The sequence below is a fragment of the Rattus norvegicus genome, chromosome X, assembly GCF_036323735.1.
Source record: "Rattus norvegicus strain BN/NHsdMcwi chromosome X, GRCr8, whole genome shotgun sequence".
NCBI classification, from domain to species: Eukaryota; Metazoa; Chordata; class Mammalia; order Rodentia; family Muridae; genus Rattus; species Rattus norvegicus.
In genome coordinates, this window is record NC_086039.1 from 64,353,214 (window position 1) to 64,374,561 (window position 21,348).

General features: G+C 40.2%; 1 protein-coding gene across 3 annotated transcripts in view; it reads right to left on the bottom strand.

Annotated features, from left to right (window-relative positions):
• Asb12 (ankyrin repeat and SOCS box-containing 12) overlaps nucleotides 1-21,348 on the bottom strand; it is a 149,393-nt gene that overhangs the window by 14,991 nt on the left and 113,054 nt on the right. For all 3 annotated transcript variants that reach the window (XM_039099991.2, NM_001037367.1, XM_063280265.1), the window contains one exon: nucleotides 16,784-16,869. The gene's annotated coding sequence lies outside the window, so the exon portion shown is untranslated. The remainder of the gene's footprint in view (nucleotides 1-16,783; nucleotides 16,870-21,348) is intronic.

Genomic DNA, 21,348 nt, shown 5'->3' on the forward strand with positions numbered 1-21,348 from the left:
TCAAGTGAGATACTTCTATTCACTATATGGTAAGGTTTTGCTAATAGTCTATGCTATTCTCTTATAGTATATGTAAAGTATTTTAATTTAGCTATTATTTATGCTGATTCTCATTCAGAGTTCATGAACATTACCTGATATGGTAATTTTTAGTATTATATACTTATATTATTTTTATAGAGATTGCAAACAATATTAAAATATGCCTGCACCACTGGAGAAAATTTTCTGAACAAAACATCAATGGCTTATACTCTAAGATCAAGAATCCACAAATGGGATCTCATAAAACTGCAAAGCTTCTGTAAGGCAAAGGACACCGTTGTCGGGACAAAACGGCAACCAACAGATTGGGAAAAGATCTTTACCAATCCTAAAACTGATAGAGGGCTTATATCCAAACTATACAAAGAACTCAAGAAGTTAGACTGCAGGGAGACAAATAACCCTATTAAAAAATGGGGTTCAGAGCTAAACAAAGAATTCACAGCTGAGGAATGCCAAATGACTGAGAAACACCAAAGAAATGTTTAACATCTTTAGTCATAAGGGAAATGCAAATCAAAGCAACCCTGATATTTCACCTCACACCAGTGAGAATGGCTAAGATCAAAAACTCCAGTAACAGCAGATGCTGGCGAGGATGTGGAGAAAGAGGAACACTCCTCCATTGTTGGTGGGATTGTGGACTGGTACAACCATTCTGGAAATCAGTTTGGAGTTTCCTCAGAAAATTGGACCTTGAACAACCTGAGGACCCAGCTATACCTCTCTTGGGCATATACCCAAAAGATGCCCCAACATATAACAAAGACACATGCTCCACTATGTTCATCGCAGCCTTATTTATAATAGCCAGAAGCTGGAAAGAACCCAGATGCCCTTCAACAGAGGAATGGATACAGAAAATGTGGTACATCTACACAATGGAATATTACTCAGCTATCAAAAACAATAACTTTATGGAATTTGTAGGCAAATGGATGGAACTGGAAAATATCATCCTGAGTGAGGTAACCCAATCACAGAAAAACACACATGGTATGCACTCATTGATAAGTAGATATTAGCCCAAATGCTTGAATTACCCTAGATGCACAGAACACATGAAACTCAAGAAGCATGACCAAAATGTGAATGCTTCACTCCTTCTTTAAAAGGGGAACAAGAATACCCTTGGCAGGGAATAGGGAGGCAAAGTTTAGAACAGAGGCCGAAGGAACACCCATTCAGAGCCTGCCCCACATGTGGCCCATACATATACAGCCACCCAATTAGATAAGATGGATGAAGCAAAGAAGTGTAGGCTGGCAGGAACTGGATGTAGATATCTCCTGAGAGACACAGCTAGAATACAGGCAATACATAGGCGAATGCCAGCAGCAAACCACTGAACTGAAAATGGCACCCCCGGTGAAGGAATCAGAGAAAGGACTGGAAGAGCTTGAAGGGGCTCGAGACCCCATATGTACAACAATGCCAAGCAACCAGAGCTTCCAGGGACTAAGCCACTACCCAAAGACTATACATGGACTGACCCTGGGCTCCAACCACATAGGTAGCAATGAATAGCCTAGTAAGAGCACCATTGGAAGGGGAAGCCCTTGGTCCTGCTAAGACTGAACCCCCAGTGAACGTGACTGTTGGGGGGAGGGTGGCAATGGGGGGAGGATGGGGAGGGGAAGCCCATATAGAAGGGTAGGGAGAGGGGTTGGGGGATGTTGGCCCGGAAACTAGTAAGGGCAATAACAATCAAAATGTAAATAAGAAATACTCAAGTTAATAAAGATAAAAAAATAAAAAATATGCCTGCACTTAGTATGATATGTGACTAATCAGAGACAATTAGTATTAATGTTTTACCACTCATTAAAATATAGAAACATGACACCAGTTTAGATTTCCATACCTCCTTTAGATAACATTGTCTTTGGTATCACGTGGTATTACTAAACAAACAAACAACAATACCTTCAAAGTAAGGTTTGGAGACATCAAAACTTCAAGAAACCTTGAAAGTCCCCAAATCCTATCACATATACTAGAGTCAAGAGGTCCCAATCCTGGAAGTCTGACTTAGGATCCGTCCCATAGCTTCTGTTTAAAAAGGCAGTGTCTGGACTAAAGACAGGCCATCTTTCCCTACTCTCTGCCACAACAACTATTTCTTGAGTTCTGAGCCCTTGGATACTAAGCCACAGAGTTTGGAGGCACCAGCTTCTCAAAGTTTGCTCTTGTTTTTAAGTTGAATCAATCTATTCTTTCATTTTTGCCCACCAACTCATCTCCTACATTTGGTACAGACCTCTGGGAATGGATTCCTGGTAGATCCAGCCTGACCACGCCCTTTCCTTTGCCAGGAGCTTCTTTTTACTTCCCATCTCTCATCTTTCCAGAACCTTTGAAGAGTCATCCTACTCTCCAAGCACACTATGACTGAACTGTGGCTGGTACACAACCCAGAGACCTCAACCCTTCTGGGACCATGACTACCAGCAGCCTTATTGCAACACGAGTGGAGAGAATTTTATCTACACTCATGCCCTTTGCTTTGTTCTACCATTTCTATCAAACTTCTAAGTCCAGCTCACCAATACTCTCTGACACGTTTGAGCTGGCCAGTGAGGATGCTCCCTATCAAACTGCTCCCCCACTCTGCTTTTCTACACACACCTTCTCTTCTTCCACACCCCCATATCTACAATCTACCCACTGCTGTCATTATTCTCTCCCTCCAGCCCTGCTGCTCACTCTATATTCCTCAGGTCTGAACTGCTGTCCCATCGATCTCTTTTCCTTTGACACAAAAGGTCCAGTTGATATGTGAGAACTCCTCCCTCCCAAGGGACCACTTAAGGCCTGCTGAGAATAAAAAGATGGTTCTGGACTGTAAGATTCCTGATTATTTTAAGTTATCCCAAGTGTGCTACAGTAGTATTTTGTCTGTGCTATGGCACCAAATGGGAGTGCTAGAGCAAAAACAGTGAAGGCAGAAACAAAACAATCATTATGTATAGGTTATGTTTATCCCATGCTGTTGAAACTCGATAACAAAATGACTTGAGAGATGGGAATTGGCTCTGTGGCTATATTGTCTCAATATCCTCCAAAACCCTTATCCTGGATCAGGCTAGGAGAAACAGAAACAACAAACCAGTTCAAGAAATAAAGACATTGTATACATGTAGACAGCTGATGGGTGGACTATTTCCAGTGTAGCTTACTATTATTAATTTTCTATGTAGAGATGTTCATAGTAAAACAACTCCAATACAAGATACAAAGGTGTAACTATTGAACTACTGGGCACACTTTCCCTAATCCTTGGATACTAAGCCACTGAGTTTGGAGGCATCAGCCTCATAAGTTTGCTCTTGTTTTGAAGTTGAATCAAGTCTATTCTTTCATTTTTGCCCACTAACTCATCTCTTACATTTGGTACAGAACTCTGGGAATGGACTCCTGGTAGATCTAGCCTGACCACACCCTTTCCTTTGCCAGGAGCTTCTTTTTACTTGTATTTCCTTCTTCTCTGTAACAAGAAAGGTTTCCTTAGGTACTCCTCCTTCTAACACTAATGTTTGTATATCATAGGAAGCAATTTTGACTCTTTGGTGACAAGAGACCTGTGGATAAAAACTAAAAGTACATTGTTAATCTAAGGCTTGGCTCCAAAGTAATGTTGCCTCATGTTGGTCAGGGTGTAACCTGATCCAAGTGACAGATGGAGGGACTTTCCTTAGTGAGACTTGGAAAGTTACTCTCCACTTGGAGACAGGCTAATCTTCTGATCTTTCAAAACATATATATCTCCCACCCTTCCCTTATTGAGAGAGGGAGGGAGGAAGAGAGAGAGAGAGAGAGAGAGAGAGAGAGAGAGAGAGAGAGAGAGAGGGAGAGAGAGAGAAAGAGAGAGAGAGAGACCCAGAGCTATTTGGGAGACACCTCTTACTGATTCTAGCCCTTTTAACAACTACATATAGACTCTGCTTTGTTGAACAGAGACCATAGACTTTTTTCCCTCTGTTTATTTGATAATTTGGTCTTACCTGCCTAGGCCGTAAGTACCAATTCTTCATATATCTATACTAACCTAACTAATGTATCTTTTTTTTTAAAAAAGTTATGTAATGGTCCACATTTATTCAGTGAGATGGTGAATCCCAGAGAGACTTCTGCTCTCATGGCAAGTAGGCTCACTTTACCATGGACCTGGGCTCACTATGAGCAAAATGCAACCATATGGCTTAATACCATCTTGGCTAGTAACAAAATGTAAAGGATGAATGTCATATGGCATCAATATCACCTTCACTGATGGAACCACATGGCATCAAACAAAACAGCAGCACCAGAAAACTTCCCCATCCCACTGAGCCCTCAGAGGATCACTGCAACCCTTTTGATATTAGGCTAAGAAGGTAACACCAGGTCTCCAAGTTGTTTTCTTTTTGTCATTTTTAATGTTTTGTTTGTTCTAATTTTGATAATTTTTCCATGATACATTCATAGGCTTCTCCCAATCTAGATTGCTCTCTTGAAAATAAAAAAAATAAATAAAACAAAACAAAATCCCAAATTCTCAAAGAAACAAAAATAACAAAACAAACCCAAACTAACAAACAAAACTCCCAAAGTTACATTGAGTACTGATAGAGCTTGCTTTCTTATTTAATTTTTTCCTTTCTATTTCATCAGGAACAATATGTAACTTCATATCCTCCTTAACCCAAGAAACCACCCTCCCAATATTTCTAGAGCTCATGTCAGGCCAAGGACTCGTTATTAGCTCTCACTTGTTCAGGCTACTGCTCAGGATTCATTGTTGAGAGAAAAGATATTGATTTACATCACAGTTAACACCTTAAGCTATTACGTAGCTTTAAAAATAAAGTTCTATTTCTTTGACAGCAGGTGCTTCTTACCTTGATTTGTCCTACAGATGAGGTTAAAAGAAAACCAGTATCTAGCACATAGAATGCAGGACTTCTGTTATGTGGTGCTTTGAATAAAAATGACCCCCAGAAGCTCCTGTATTTGAATGGCTACTCGTTAGGGTATGACATTATTTCAGAGGACTATAAGGATTAGGAGATGGGGCCTTGTCAGAGTAGATATGGTCTTGCTGGAGGAAGTATGTCAGTGGGGGTGAGCCTTGAGATTCAAAAGTCCATGCCAGGTCCACTCTGTCTCTGTCTCTGTCTCTCTCGGTCTCTCTCTCTCTCACCTACTGCACCAATGCCTGCCTAAATGCTGTCATGTCCCTCTCAACAATGAGAATGGACTAAATGTTTGAGAGTCTAAGCAAGCCCCTAATTAAATGCTTTCATTACAGCCGCCTTGGTCATAGTGTCTCTTCACAGTAACAGAACAATGACTGAGACATATTCTGTCTTCTATTAAACAGCTATACTTTTAGGTGTACCTTCCTAAATGATTATAGCTGGACTTGTTAAATGTTATATTTCTTCACAGAAAAGATGAAATAGACAGGGTCACCTCAGCCAGTTGCATACAATTAGGCCCTGATAACATGAGACCCTAAAGTTTTATAGAAGACCTAGGGTAATAGACTGGGAAAGGCTAGAGAAAGGAAGATTTACCTATGTGGCTAAGAGAAAGCCACATATATACAGAGGGTGAAGAGTCTTCAGTGTGATTACTTTTGAGTTATCAAAACTCCTGTCAGTAACCTCTCACCAATTCTCTGTAAGTAATCCCAATAAACTCATTGGTTTCTGCCTCCCCCACCCCCGGGAAGGGGAACTCTGATGAAATGGGACTTTGGTTTGTCAGTGGAACCTTATGAGCATGGGCTATAGTATAGACACCACTTAGTACTCCTTACCACCACACAGGAAGAAAATTTCACATAGATAATAAATTAATTTATTAATACTAGTATGTCTCCCAGTATTAAGAAAGGAAATTAGTAAATAATTGGAAATGCTGGAAGAATATAAACATGGACTTTGCTTCAATAAAGAACAGATTCTATGTATGAAAATTAAAATGCCTACATGTTTCCAGAATGGAAGACTGGATAGATTACACAAGTTATAAAAGTCTGAGTAAGATATTTAAGATACATAAAGATTGAAACTTAAAGATAACGTATATAGTATTAAATTTTCTAAGGTCAAGGATCAACAGTTACAAGAACTAGATGAATTATATGCCTAATTAAAGTATATTTAACGTGTCTAAAATACAATACAGTAATTAAAAGTAGTTGAAAGTTAAAATATAATACAGTAGTTAAAAGTTTTAAAAGGAGAGCAGAAGAGACCACCAACACTGCCCACCCCTGCCCACATCCTTGGCCCAAGAGGAAACTGCATAAGGCCTCTGGGTTCCCGTGGGGGAGGGCCCAGGAGCAGCAGGAACCCTGCGCCTGAGACACCGCCGGAACCTGAAGGAACAGACCGGATAAACAGTTCTCTGCACCCAAATCCCATGGGAGGGAGAGCTAAACCTTCAGAGAGGCAGGCACGCCTGGGAAACCGGAAGAGACAGCACTCTGCACACATCTTTGACGCCAGAGGAAAACACCAAACACCATCTGGAACCCTGGTGCAGGGAAGCTCTCAGAAAGGGCGGCGCAGATCTTCCTGGTGGCTGCCGCCCCAGAGAGCTCATAAGCAACACCCCACGAGCAAACTTGAGCCTCGGAACCACAGGTAAGACCAACTTTTCTGCTGCAAGTGACCTGCCTGGTGAACTCAAGACACAGGCCCACAGGAACAGCTGAAGACTTGTAGAGAGGAAAAACTACACGCCCGAAAGCAGAACACTCTGTCCCCATAACTGGCTGAAAGAAAACAGGAAAACAGGTCTACAGCACTCCTGACAAACAGGCTTATAGGACAGTCTAGCCACTGTCAGAAATAGCAGAACAAAGCAACACTAGAGATAATCTGATGGCGAGAGGCAAGCGCAGGAACCCAAGCAACAGAAACCAAGACTACATGGCACCATCAGAGCCCAATTCTCCCATCAAAACAAACATGGAATATCCAAACACACCAGAAAAGCAAGATCTAGTTTCAAAATCATATTTGATCATGATGCTGGAGGACTTCAAGAAAGACATGAAGAACTCCCTTAGAGAACAAGTAGAAGCCTACAGAGAGGAATCGCAAAAATCCCTGAAAGAATTCCAGGAAATCGTAAATAAACAAGTAGAAGCCCATAGAGAGGAGTCACAAAAATCCCTGAAAGAATTCCAGGAAAACACAATCAAACAGTTGAAGGAATTAAAAATGGAAATAGAAGCAATCAAGAAAGAACACATGGAAACAACCCTGGATATAGAAAACCAAAAGAAGAGACAAGGAGCTGTAGATACAAGCTTCACCAACAGAATACAAGAGATGGAAGAGAGAATCTCAGGAGCAGAAGATTCCATAGAAATCATTGACTCAACTGTCAAAGATAATGTAAAGCAGAAAAAGCTACTGGTCCAAAACATACAGGAAATCCAGGACGCAATAAGAAGATCAAACCTAAGGATAATAGGTATAGAAGAGAGTGAAGACTCCCAGCTCAAAGGACCAGTAAATATCTTCAACAAAATCATAGAAGAAAACTTCCGTAACCTAAAAAAAGAGATACCCATAGGCATATAAGAAGCCTACAGAACTCCAAATAGATTGGACCAGAAAAGAAACTCCTCCCGTCACATAATAGTCAAAACACCAAACGCACAAAATAAAGAAAGAATATTAAAAGCAGTAAGGGAAAAAGGTCAAGTAACATATAAAGGCAGACCTATCAGAATCACACCAGACTTTTCTCCAGAAACTATGAAGGCCAGAAGATCCTGGACTGATGTCATACAGACCCTAAGAGAACACAAATGCCAGCCCAGGTTACTGTATCCTGCAAAACTCTCACTTAACATAGATGGAGAAAACAAGATATTCCATGACAAAACCAAATTTACACAATATCTTTCTACAAATCCAGCACTACAAAGGATAATAAATGGTAAAGCCCAACATAAGGAGGCAAGCTACACCCTAGAAAAAGCAAGAAACTAATCGTCTTGGCAACAAAACAATGAGAAAAAAAGCACACAAACATAACCTCACATCCAAATATGAATATAAAAGGAAGCAATAATCACTATTCCTTAATATCTCTCAACATCAATGGCCTCAACTCCCCAATAAAAAGACATAGATTAACAAACTGGATATGCAACGAGGACCCTGCATTCTGCTGCCTACAGGAAACACACCTCAGAGACAAAGACAGACACTACCTCAGAGTGAAAGGCTGGAAAACAACTTTCCAAGCAAATGGTCAGAAGAAGCAAGCTGGAGTAGCCATTCTAATATCAAATAAAATCAATTTTCAACTAAAAGTCATCAAAAAAGATGAAGAAAGACACTTCATATTCATCAAAGGAAAAATCCACCAAGATGAACTCTCAATCCTAAATATCTATGCCCCAAATACAAGGGCACCTACATACGTAAAAGAAACCTTACTAAAGCTCAAACCACACATTGCACCTCACACAATAATAGTAGGAGATTTCAACACCCCACTCTCATCAATGAACAGATCATGGAAACAGAAATTAAACAGAGATGTAGACAGACTAAGAGAAGTCATGAGCCAAATGCACTTAACAGATATTTATAGAAATTCTATCCTAAAGCAAAAGGATATACCTTCTTCTCAGCTCCTCATGGTACTTTTTCCAAAATTGACCATATAATTGGTCAAAAAACGGGCCTCAACAGGTACAGAAAGATAGAAATAATCCCATGCATGCTATTGGACCACCATGGCCTAAAACTGGTCTTCAGTAACAATAAGGGAAGAGTGCCCACATATACGTGGAAATTGAACAATGTTCTACTCAATGATAACCTGGTCAAGGAAGAAATAAAGAAAGAAATTAAAAACTTTTTAGAATTTAATGAAAATGAAGGTACAACATACCCAAACTTATGGGACACAATGAAAGCTGTGCTAAGAGGAAAACTCATAGCTCTGAGTGCCTGCAGAAAGAAACAGGAAAGAGCATACGTCAGCAGGTTGACAGCACACCTAAAAGCTCTAGAACAAAAAGAAGCAAATACACCCAGGAGGAGTAGAAGGCAGGAAATAATCAAACTCAGAGCTGAAATCAACCAAGTAGAAACAAAAAGGACCATAGAAAGAATCAACAGAACCAAAAGTTGGTTCTTTGAGAAAATCAACAAGATAGATAAACCCTTAGCCAGACTAACAAGAGGACACAGAGAGTGTGTCCAAATTAACAAAATCAGAAATGAAAAGGGAGACATAACTACAGATTCAGAGGAAATTCAAAAAATCATCAGATATTAATATAAAAGCCTATATTCAACAAATCTTGAAAATCTGCAGGAAATGGACAATTTCCTAGACAGATACCAGGTACTGAAGTTAAATCAGGAACAGATAAACCAGTTAAACAACCCCATAACTCCTAAGGAAATAAAAGCAGTCATTAAAGGTCTCCCAACCAAAAAGAGCCCAGGTCCAGACGGGTTTAGTGCAGAATTCTATCAGACCTTCATAGAAGACCTCATACCAATATTATCCAAACTATTCCACAAAATTGAAACAGATGGAGCCCTACCGAATTCCTTCTATGAAGCCACAATTACTCTTATCCCTAAACCACACAAAGAACCAACAAAGAAAGAGAACTTCAGACCAATTTCCCTTATGAATATCGATGCAAAAATACTCAATAAAATTCTGGCAAACCAAATCCAAGAGCAAATCAAAACAACCATCCACCATGATCAAGTAGGCTTCATCCCAGGCATGCAGGGATGGTTTAATATACGGAAAACCATCAACGTGATCCATTATATAAACAAACTGAAAGAACAAAACCACATGATCATTTCATCAGATGCTGAGAAAGCATTTGACAAAATTCAAAACCCCTTCATGATAAAAGTCCTGGAAAGAATAGGAATTCAAGGCCCATACCTAAACATAGTAAAAGCCATATACAGCAAACCAGCAGGTAACATTAAACTAAATGGAGAGAAACTTGAAGCAATCCCACTAAAATCAGGGACTAGACAAGGCTTCCCACTTTCCCCCTACTTATTCAATATAGTTCTTGAAGTTCTAGCCAGAGCAATCAGACAACAAAAGGAGGTCAAGGGGATACAGATTGGAAAGGAAGAAGTCAAACTATCACTATTTGCAGATGATATGATAGTATATTTAAGTGATCCCAAAAGTTCCACCAGAGAACTACTAATGCTAATAAACAACTTCAGCAAAGTGGCTGGGTATAAAATTAACTCAAATAAATCAGTAGCCTTCCTCTACACAAAAGAGAAACAGGCTGAGAAAGAAATTAGGGAAACGACACCCTTCATAATAGACCCAAATAATATAAAGTACCTCGGTGTGACTTTAACCAAGCAAGTAAAAAATTTGTACAATAAGAACTTCAAGACACTGAAAAAAGAAATTGAAGAAGACCTCAGAAGATGGAAAGATCTCCCATGCTCATGGATTGGCAGGATTAATAGAGTAAAAATGGCCATTTTACCAAAAGCAATCTACAGATTCAATGCAATCCCCATCAAAATACCAATCCAATTCTTCAAAGAGTTAGACAGAACAATTTGCAAATTCATCTGGAATAACAAAAAACCCAGGATAGCTAAAGCTATCCTCAACAATGAAAGGACTTTAGGGGGAATCACTATCCCTGAACTCAAGCAGTATTACAGAGCAATAGTGATAAAAACTGCATGGTATTGGTACAGAGACAGACAGATAGACCAATGGAATAGAATTGAAGACCCAGAAATGAACCCACACACATATGGTCACTTGATTTTTGACAAAGGAGCCAAAACCATCCAATGGAAAAAATATAGCATTTTCAGCAAACGGTGCTGGTTCAACTGGAGGTCAACATGTAGAAGAATGCAGATCGATCCATGCTTATCACCCTGTACAAAGCTTAAGTCCAAGTGGATCAAGGACCTGCACATCAAACCAGACACACTCAAACTAATAGAAGAAAAACTAGGGAAGCATCTGGAACACATGGGCACTGGAAAAAATTTCCTGAACAAAACAGCAATGGCTTATGCTCTAAGATCAAGAATCGACAAATGGGATCTCATAGAACTGCAAAGCTTCTGTAAGGCAAAGGACACTGTGGTTAGGACAAAACGGCAACCAACAGATTGGGAAAAGATCTTTACCAATCCTACAACAGATAGAGGCTTATATCCAAAATATACAAAGAACTCAAGAAGTTAGACCTCAGGGAAACAAATAACCCTATTAAAAATGGGGTTCAGAGCTAAACAAAGAATTCACAGCTGAGGAATGCCGAATGGCTGAGAAACACCTAAAGAAATGTTTAAGATCTTTAGTCATAAGGGAAATGCAAATCAAAACAACCCTGAGATTTCACCTCACACCAGTGAGAATGGCTAAGGCCAAAAACTCAGGTGACAGCAAATGCTGGCGAGGATGTGGAGAAAGAGGAACACTCCTCCATTGTTGGTGGGGTTGCAGACTGGTACAACCATCCTGGAAATCAGTCTGGAGGTTCCTCAGAAAATTGGACATTGAACTGCCTGAGGATCCAGCTATACCTCTCTTGGGCATATACCCAAAAGATGCCCCAACATATAAAAAAGACACATGCTCCACTATGTTCATAGCAGCCTCATTTATAATAGCCAGAAGCTGGAAAGAACCCAGATGCCCTTCAACAGAGGAATGGATACGGAAAATGTGGTACATCTACACAATGGAATATTACTCAGCTATCAAAAACAATGACTTTATGAAATTCGTAGGCAAATGGTTGGAACTGGAAAATATCATCCTGAGTGAGCTAACCCAATCACAGAAAGACATACATGGTATGCACTCATTGATAAGTGGCTATTAGCCCAAATGCTTGAATTACCCTAGATGTCTAGAAGGAATGAAACTCAAGACGGATGATCAAAATGTGAATGCTTCACTCCTTCTTTAAAAGGGGAACAAGAATACCCTTGGCAGGGAAGAGAGAGGCAAAGATTAAAACAGAGACTGAAGGAACACCCATCCAGAGCCTGCCCCACATGTGGCCCATACATATACAGCCACCCATATAGACAAGATGGATGAAGCAAAGAAGTGCAGACCGACAGGAGCCAGATGTAGATCGCTCCTGAGAGTCACAGCCAGAATACAGCAAACACAGAGGCGAATGCCAGCAGCAAACCACTGAACTGAGAATAGGACCCCCGTTGAAGGAATCAGAGAAAGAACTGGAAGAGCTTGAAGGGGCTCGCGACCCCATATGTACAACAATGCCAAGCAACCAGAGCTTCCAGGGACTAAGCCACTACCTAAAGACTATGCATGGACTGACCCTGGACTCTGACCTCATAGGTAGCAATGAATATCCTAGTAAAAGCACCAGTGGAAGGAGAAGCCCTGGGTCCTGCTAAGACTGAACCCCCAGTGAACTAGACTGTTGGGGGGAGGGCGGCAATGGGGGGAGGGTGGGGAGGGGAACACCTATAAGGAAGGGGAGGGAGGAGGGGGATGTTTGCCCGGAAACCGGGAAAGGGAATAACACTCGAAATGTATATAAGAAATACTCAAGTTAATAAAAAAAAAGTAAATAATAAAAAAAAGTTTTAAAAGTACCAAACCGATGTAATTGACCTTCTAGGTGTTCAATATTTTAGGAAGCTATATTAATGTGCTCAGAAGAGTTAAAAAGAATAATATGTCCTCCTTGCCCTCTAAGGTAAATTCTAACTAATGTCCATTCTACCAAAGGAGAATTAAGACAGAGGAAAAATTTCTGGCCACCTACATGGTCTTAAACACCCAGCAGGAAAGCATAACCAGAATTAAAATGATATAGTATGTTTGTTTAACAGTACTCAAATACTATACTTAACCTTATGAGATGTTATTTGGAGAACTATTTATCAATTTACCACAAAATAGGGCGTTTCTTGATTTAAAAATTGTATATATATATATATATATATATATATATATGTGTGTGTGTGTGTGTGTGTATTATATAATAGATCTTGTCTTTCTATATATATATATGTGTATATTATAATATATATATATATATATATATATATATATATATATATATATAGAGAGAGAGAGAGAGAGAGAGATCATACAAAGACAAGACCTTGGCTCAGTTCAACACTTCAGTATCTACCTGCAGCTAAACATTCACACACACACACACACACACACACACACACACACACACACACACAAAGACACACAGACACCTATCTTCTTAAATGTCATTATTCCTTTCTAAACTCTAATCACACATTTTCCCTAACTAAAAGAGATCATTAGGTAACCCATCATCAAACTCACAGGTTTGGGGAAATTATTCAAGGACTTGTGTCCTTGGGACATTTCTAGATAACCTTATAAAAAGGAATCAACAGGATTCCATTTTTTTCTTGTCTAGATGCTGATTTTAACTGATTTCCTTCACAAAGTTTCCAGGTACTTATTCCTTATACTGGAGTCTGACATAATAAACAGCTGATTACATGGTTACCTAATCATTTAACAGGACTCTGGTACAGGACAAGAAAACCCCTCTTGCTAATACCTATGATACCAAGTGTTCTTTAAGTGGTTTTCTTACCTGTTCTCATTCTCTAATGAGAAATACTGTTCCAACTATTTTTAAGTCCTCTCTCAGTAAAAATTCTAATAGTACCCATAGCCTCAATTTTTTATATTACACATGCTACCTTGCTTGCATAACATGTTCCAAGGGTGCATATTATCATTACATGACTTCCTTATTTTCTGGATTTTTCTGTCCAGTTTTATTATGGGCCCTAAACGGACCCTCCTCTGAGGCACTCCAGCTTGTTCCTCTTCTACAATGCTCCTCTTGCTAGCTATGAAGCAGTTAAAGTGTCTTTGCCCTGAAACCTCTAATACCAGTTAGATTCAGCTTGACATCCCTCAGAATCAAATAAATTCATTAACTGTGATGGTTCTCCAAAATTGAAAATAGTTATATTTCCAGACTAGTGAAATGGAAGGATTTGGGCCCTTCTCCAGGTATAATCTTGCATCTACATCAGAAGACTCAACCTGGTTCAAGACAAAGTCCAAAGACATACGTACCAGGCTCAAAAAAATCAACAAAAAGACCTCTTCCTCTGGATGGGCTTTTTGTTCTCTCTAATCCTTCCCTTAATCACTCCTTTCTTCCTTATTATCCTCGTACATATATTTTTACATTGTCTTTTAGACTATTTATAGAAGTTCCCCTTGGATGGTATCACGACCATCACTAGATTCACACAGGATAAATTCAAAACAATGCTTCTCATAAAGTCACTACAGACTGAAAAGCTTCTGAAAGAAGCCCCTGCTGCCAGCACAAAGTAGCTGGACAGAAAACAGCTCCTCCTACCTTTTACATGTAAAGGGTATGAAAGAGATCAAATCACTTACACCAAAATCAGGCCTATGAAACAGGCCAAAAGCTGTAAGAAGCCTGATGCCCAAAGAATTCTAGAAAATAATCATCCCCATTGTGACTGGAGCCTGAAGTTTATAGCAACAGGCACTCTGACTTATCTCTCTGCATTCACACAAAAGGGGCAGTTTCTGAGCCAGTAGAAGTCAGTCCTACAGTGAGATTTTCAGTTTCTTTTAAAAACATAGGCATTAAATAAATTAAGTCATGGAAATAAAGAACTGGGTGGGAGACTGGGTGGTAGGGGAAGAGAGAGAGAGAGAGAGAGAGAGAGAGAGAGAGAGAGAGAGAGAATTGATACTGATGGGGTGGTGGAGGGGGGTTTATTTCTAGGATTTTAGGACATGCCAGAGACCTGGGATGAGGTAGTCTCCAGGAAGTCTATGTGGATAACTCTAGCTGAGACTCCTAACAGTGGTGGATATGGAGCTTGAAGTTGCCTCTTCCTGCAGCCATGCAGGACTCTCAGTGGAGGGATAAGGACACCAACCCACTCACAAAACCTTTGACCCCAAATTTGTCCTTCCTAGAAGAAGTACAGGGACAAAGATGGAGCAGACACTAAGAGAATCGCCAACCAGTGACTGGTCCAACTTGAGGCCCATCCCGTGGTCAAGCACCAATCTCTGACACTAGTAATAATCTGTTATGCTTGCAGACAGGAGCTTAGCATAACTCTTCTCTGAGAGGCTCCACCTAGCAGTTGACTGAAACAAGTGCAGAGACCCACAGGCAAACATTGGACAGAGGTCAGGGAGTCTTATGGAAGAGTTGGGGGAAGAAGTGAAGGCCCTGAGGGGATAGGAACCCCACAGGAGGACCAACAGAGTCAATTCACTTGTACCCTTGGGAGCTCTCAGAGACTGACCCACCAACCAAAGAGCATACACAAGCTAAAGCTAGCTCGCCTGCACATATGTAGCAGATGAGCAGGTTGGTCTTCATGTGGGCCCTAAACAACTGGAGCTAGTGCTGTCCCTACTCTGTTGCCTGCCTGTTCCCCTAATTGGACTTGCTTTGTCTGGCTTCAGTGGGGAAGGTTATGTCTAGTCCTTCGGTGACTTGATTTGCCAGTTGGGTTGGTACACAGGAGGGGGCCTCCCCCTTCTGGGAGGAGAAGAGGGGAATGATAGGGGCTGTGTGAGGGGAAATGGGAGGAGCAGGGACTGGGAAGAGGGGGGGGCGCTGCAGGTGGAATGTAAAATGAATGAATGAAGAAAGTAAGAAAGAGAGAGAGAGAAGGAAGGAAGGAAAGAAAGAAAGAAAGAAAGAAAGAAAGAAAGAAAGAAAGAAAGAAAGAAAGAGAACACATAAATATAAGAATATGCTTTCACTTGAATCCCACATGTGGGATATGGGCCTGCTTCAGGTTGTCCACAGCAGCTGACACCGATTTGTGTAATGCTCTAGCAGGAGCATGATTTTGCCAGCTGCAGATAGTTTCTGTGCTTGTGTTTGGAATTCTGAAACCTTTCAGAGGGTATATAAACGCTAGAGCCCTGATAGGTGGTTGGTTTTTGGTGAGCTGCTGGTTGCTTGGTGGATTGTTATTGGTTGCTCCTGGTTGTAGTTTGTAGAGTAATTGTGTGTAAATAGAAGAAACAACAAGAAGAAACTAGACATCCTGATCGCAAAGATCAAATTTGCCCCCAAAGAACTCAATGTACCTAATTAGCAGGAAGTAGTATAATGATTACATCATCTTTTTCTGACTGCTGGCTTTTTTCAGGGTTCTCTTTCCTTTCTTCTCTATCCCTTTTTCTCTCTTATCTAGGAAGGGTGGAAGAAAGAAGTCACAAAGTAGCAAAAGTCTGGCTACACTGTCCCTCCTCACTCTCTTCTCTCCTCTACAAAATAATGATTCTCAAGCCCCATGTAATGTATCTTGCTGTATCCTTGGATACTGGGCCAAAGCATTCTGATATGCCAGCCTCTCAGGTCATATCTGCTCTTGCCGTTTCGGTGTTGAACTGAGTCTGTTCTTTCACTTTTCCATGATGACTTACTTCCTGCAGCTACAATGACTGTTTCAGTTATCAAATATGGTTTATAAAACCACTTTTATTAGCTGTAGTCCCAGTGGAAATTTAATTTTAGAGTCCTTACTAATGTTATTTTATCCTATTTGCTTATGTGTTACTAGCGAAATTCCCACCTGTTTTCTTGTGCTGCTTTTTCAGGATGAAAGAACTTTCCTTATTTCCACTGTGTCTTAGCTAGGGCTGGGATTGAAGGTACTGATGAACAAAAATATTTCCCTACCTTTTGTCTTGTTTTTGCAGGCTGTGGCGGTGGAGAGAGCTTCTTGGATCACTGATTATTGTGGCTATCCTCTGGTTGACTAATGCCTACGTGGAGAAGATTAGAGATAAATGTCCTTAATTTGCTTATTGTTGAAATTGTAATGTTAAATGTTCACCATACTCTATATATGTAAGCCAAATAAATCTTTTCTTCCCAAACTTAACCTTTGGTTCCAGTATTTAATCGAAGCACAGAAACAAAACTAGACGACTTAAACCCAAGGCCTATCCACAACCATAAGCGTAACCCCAACCATAACCCTTAAACTAGCCCCATCCGTAGTGTTAAAATTAACCCTATCCCATGCTGGCACCAAAAATCCAAAGTCTAGACAAAATATTTATCCTAACCCAAGCTTCAACTATAGCCCTAGCCCTCACACCAGCCCTATCCCAAATGTAAAACCAAAACATAATATTAGCTTAGCCCTAGCCCTAACACTGTCTTGAAAACAATATCTAATCCTAATTAATATCAATACTAATAATAGATATCTAAATTAAGACCTAATTAAATTTAGACCTAATCTGAAGGATAGATTCAAGTCTAAATTTAATCTTATAACCATCCTAGTTTATCCCTAAGCAAAACCCAAAGAACTACCACTATCTTTATCTGTAATTCGAACCTTAGCCTTAGCTAGAACCCTAGCCTTCACCCTGTCCTTGCCCTAGAATTAACCCTAGTCAAAGCCACAGCCCTCTTAACCCTAGAAGATAACCCTTTCCACAACCCTTCCATTTACCTGTTCTTAATATAACCTAGTGACATTAAACATTAAACTTAACCTTAGCCTAGACTTATTTCTTACCCTAGCCTTGGCCATAGCTCAAACCTAAATCCTAACCAAACTCTAGCATTAATCCCAATCCCATCTCTAACCTTAACCCTAATCCTAATCATAGGCCTAAACTTCAGCTTGGGTTATATACCAAGACTGTGCTTGTCTCAAACACACAACAAAAACAAAAACTACCTCCCAGAATAGATAAAAATATCTACTTGTCTGTATATGTAAAATTAACCCCAATCATAAATATTACCATGAAACTAACTCTAGGCCTATCCTTATTCTAAACCTAGATCTACCCTTAGTCCTAGCTCAACGCCTAATCCTTACCCATAGCCTTAAACTCAACTATAAAATTAGCCCTAACGTGAACCCTATTCTTTGCCCCAACTTTTGCCTCAGACCTAACCCTATCCACAGCCATAACAATAACCCTAAATACAATATAGAATTAGACTGTAGCATTAGCCTTAGATGTAATTATAGCACACCAAAAGTCCAGCCACAGCCTAAAACATAACCCAAAGTCTTTCTTAAAAGATTTACTTTTATGTATGTAAGTGTTTTGCCTGCCTAAAGAGGATGTTCAATGACTTAAAACTGAAGTTACAGATGGTTGTAACCTGCCATATGGATATATGAAAATAAATATAGGTCCTCTGAAAGAACAGCGATTGCTCCTAATTGCTGAGCCATTTCTCTAGTCCCCTTGCTGAAACTTTTAACCTAGCCCTATTCCTAGCAATAGTCTGAATTCCAGCACAATCATAGCCTTAAACTTTACAAAAGTTAAATCCTTGCCATAGCCATATCCCCTAATGCTCAACCTAGCTCAATTTCCTAGCACTGATCCCAACTCTAGTTATAGACATAGCCCTAACCCTAAACCAAGACCAAACATTAACCATACACCAAATTCTAATTGTTACTGAAAACAAGACCTCAGACTTAGTCATATGGTGGCCATAGCCATAGCATGAGCCCTAACACTATTACTACACATAACTCTAGAATTACCCTATTCTTGGTCTGGAACGAACATTCATCAAAGCCCCAAGTCCAACCCTATGCCCAATTCTAACCAGAAACCTAACCTAGGATTAACTCTAGAATTAGTTTTATCCAAACCTTAACCAAAATCCTGAGTTTAATCCTACAGAGTACCTATTGTGTTGGTTGATTTTTGCCAACTTGACACATATCCAAGACGAGGGAATTATGATTAAGAAAACACCTCCATAAAACAAGCCTGCAGGAGGTGAGCAGCATGATGCCCCCTCACCCCTCCCACTGAGCTCTATCACGTTTCCTCCTGAGGAGTCCTGCTAGATCCCAGGAACATCCAGGCCTCCTGGACCCCAGGAACACCCAGGCTAGACCCTGCCCTGCTTATCCCCCTTCCTGCTTAATCCATCTGGGGCACAGTCAGCAGAGGTGAGCTGCACTCTGTCCTCTAAGCTCCATGACTCTGCCTCTCTTCCTGAACAGGCCTGCAGGACCTTAGGAACATACAGTTCTACCTGGAGCAAAGCCAGCAGTAGTGAGCAGAGTGCTGTACCCTGAGCTCAGCTGTTAGGCCTAAGGCTCTACCTGTCTCCCTGAAAAGTCTTCTTGGCATTTTAGGAAGATCCAGCCAACACCAGGGACAAACAGATGGTGAAAGGCAAGAGCAGGAACCTAAGCAACAGAAACTAGGACTACTTGGCATTATCAGAGCCCAGTTCTCCCACCAAAGCAAATACTGGATATCCAAACACACCAGAAAAGCAAGATTTGGATTTAAAATTACATCTCATGATGATGATAGAGGTCTTTTAAAAGGACCTAAATAACTCCCTTAAAGAAATGCAAGACAACACAAGTAAACAAGTAGAACCCCTTAAAAAGGAAACACAAAAATCCCTTAAAGAATTACAGGAAAACGCAACCAAACATGTGAAGGAATTGAACAAAACCATCCAGGATCTAAAAATTGTAACAGAAACAATAAAGAAATCACAAAGGGAGACAACCCTGGAGATAGAAAACCTAGGAAAGAGATAAGGAGTTGTAGATGCAAATATCACCAGCAGAATACAAGAGATAGAAGAGAGAATCTCAGGAGCAGAAGATTCCATAGAAAACATTGACACGACCATGAAAGAAAATGTAATACACAAAAAACTCCTAACCCAAAAATCCTGGAAATACAGTACACAATGAGAAGATCGAACCTAAAGATAATAGATGTAGAAGAGAGCAAAGATTCCCAACATAAAGGGCAGGTAAATATCTTCAATGAAATTATAAAAGAAAACTTCCTTAACCTAAGGAAAGAGATGCCCATAAACATACAAGAAGCCTACAGAACTCCAAATAGATTGGACCAGAAAAGAAACTCCTCCCGTCACATGATAGTCAAAACAACAAATGCACAAAACAAAGAAAGAATATTAAAAGCAGTAAGGAAAAAGGGTCAAGTAACATATAAAGATAGACCTATCAGAATTACACCAGACTTCTCAACAGAGACCCTAAGTCCTAGAAGAGCCTGGACTGATATCTCAAAGACCTTAAGAGACCATAGATGTCTGTCCAGACTATACCCAGCAAAACTTTTAATCACCATAGATAGAGAAAGCAAGATATTCCATGATAAAGCCAAATTTACACAATATATTTCCACAAATCCAGCCCTACATAAGGAACTAGAAGGAAAACTCCAACCCCAAAGTTAACTACACCCACGAAAACAAAGAAAATAAATAGTCCCACACCAGAAAAGCCAAAGACGGGACACACACACACACACACACACACACACACACACACCCTCTACTACCACCACCATCAAAATAACAGGAATTTGTAATTATTGGTCATTAATATCTCTTAGCATCAATGGACTCAATTCTCCAGTAAGACACAGGTTAATGGAATGGATGCAAAAACAGGATCCATCATTCTGCTGCTTACAAGATACACATCTCAGTAGCAATGGTAGACTTTACCTCAGAGTAGAAGACTGGAAAAGGTTTTCAAAGCAATCAGATCCAAGAAGCAAGAGTAGTTGTTTTTAATATCTAATAAACTAGAATTTCAACCAAAATTTTTTGAAAGAGGTGGAGAAATGTAGACTTATATTTTCTAGAACCTGTTTTAATAAGTGTACTTAAATGCTTTAACTTCCCTTCTAGCCCACCACCTACCAGAGGTAGTGGAAAGGAAAGATTAATACGGCAAAGAAGGATGTGGACCTGTTTAGAAATACTTCTTTGGGGTGAATCCAGTCTGTGTTGTTAGGATATCAGCAAGTTAGTTCACATGAATCACCAGTGGCAATTCATTCCACTTGCAAACAGTGATGGCGGTTTGATCCAGAAGAAACCTTCCAAGTCTCTGTCACTCAGCCAGAGTCTGCTGAAGCTGCAAGAAGCTGCCTGGACACCACCAGGAGTTCTTTCTATAAAGACAAACAATGATCAGTGAGGAAGGCAAGGCAAACCAATGGCACAGCATTGTCAGCGAAGAGTGGCAAGGCAAACCAATACCACACAGGGTCATCCACTGTCTGTTGGATTTTATTTATACCCTTTCCAAACTACATGTGTTCTCTCAAACATCGGTCTGCTCTAGCAAAACATCACCTACCCGTTTCCCAAGAAAAACACCATGTGTCTGTTCTCAGCAACCCATCTTCCCAAGTTTCTGCTTCAGCAAAAAGAAAATCCTCTCATTAGAGAGTTTCCAGAAA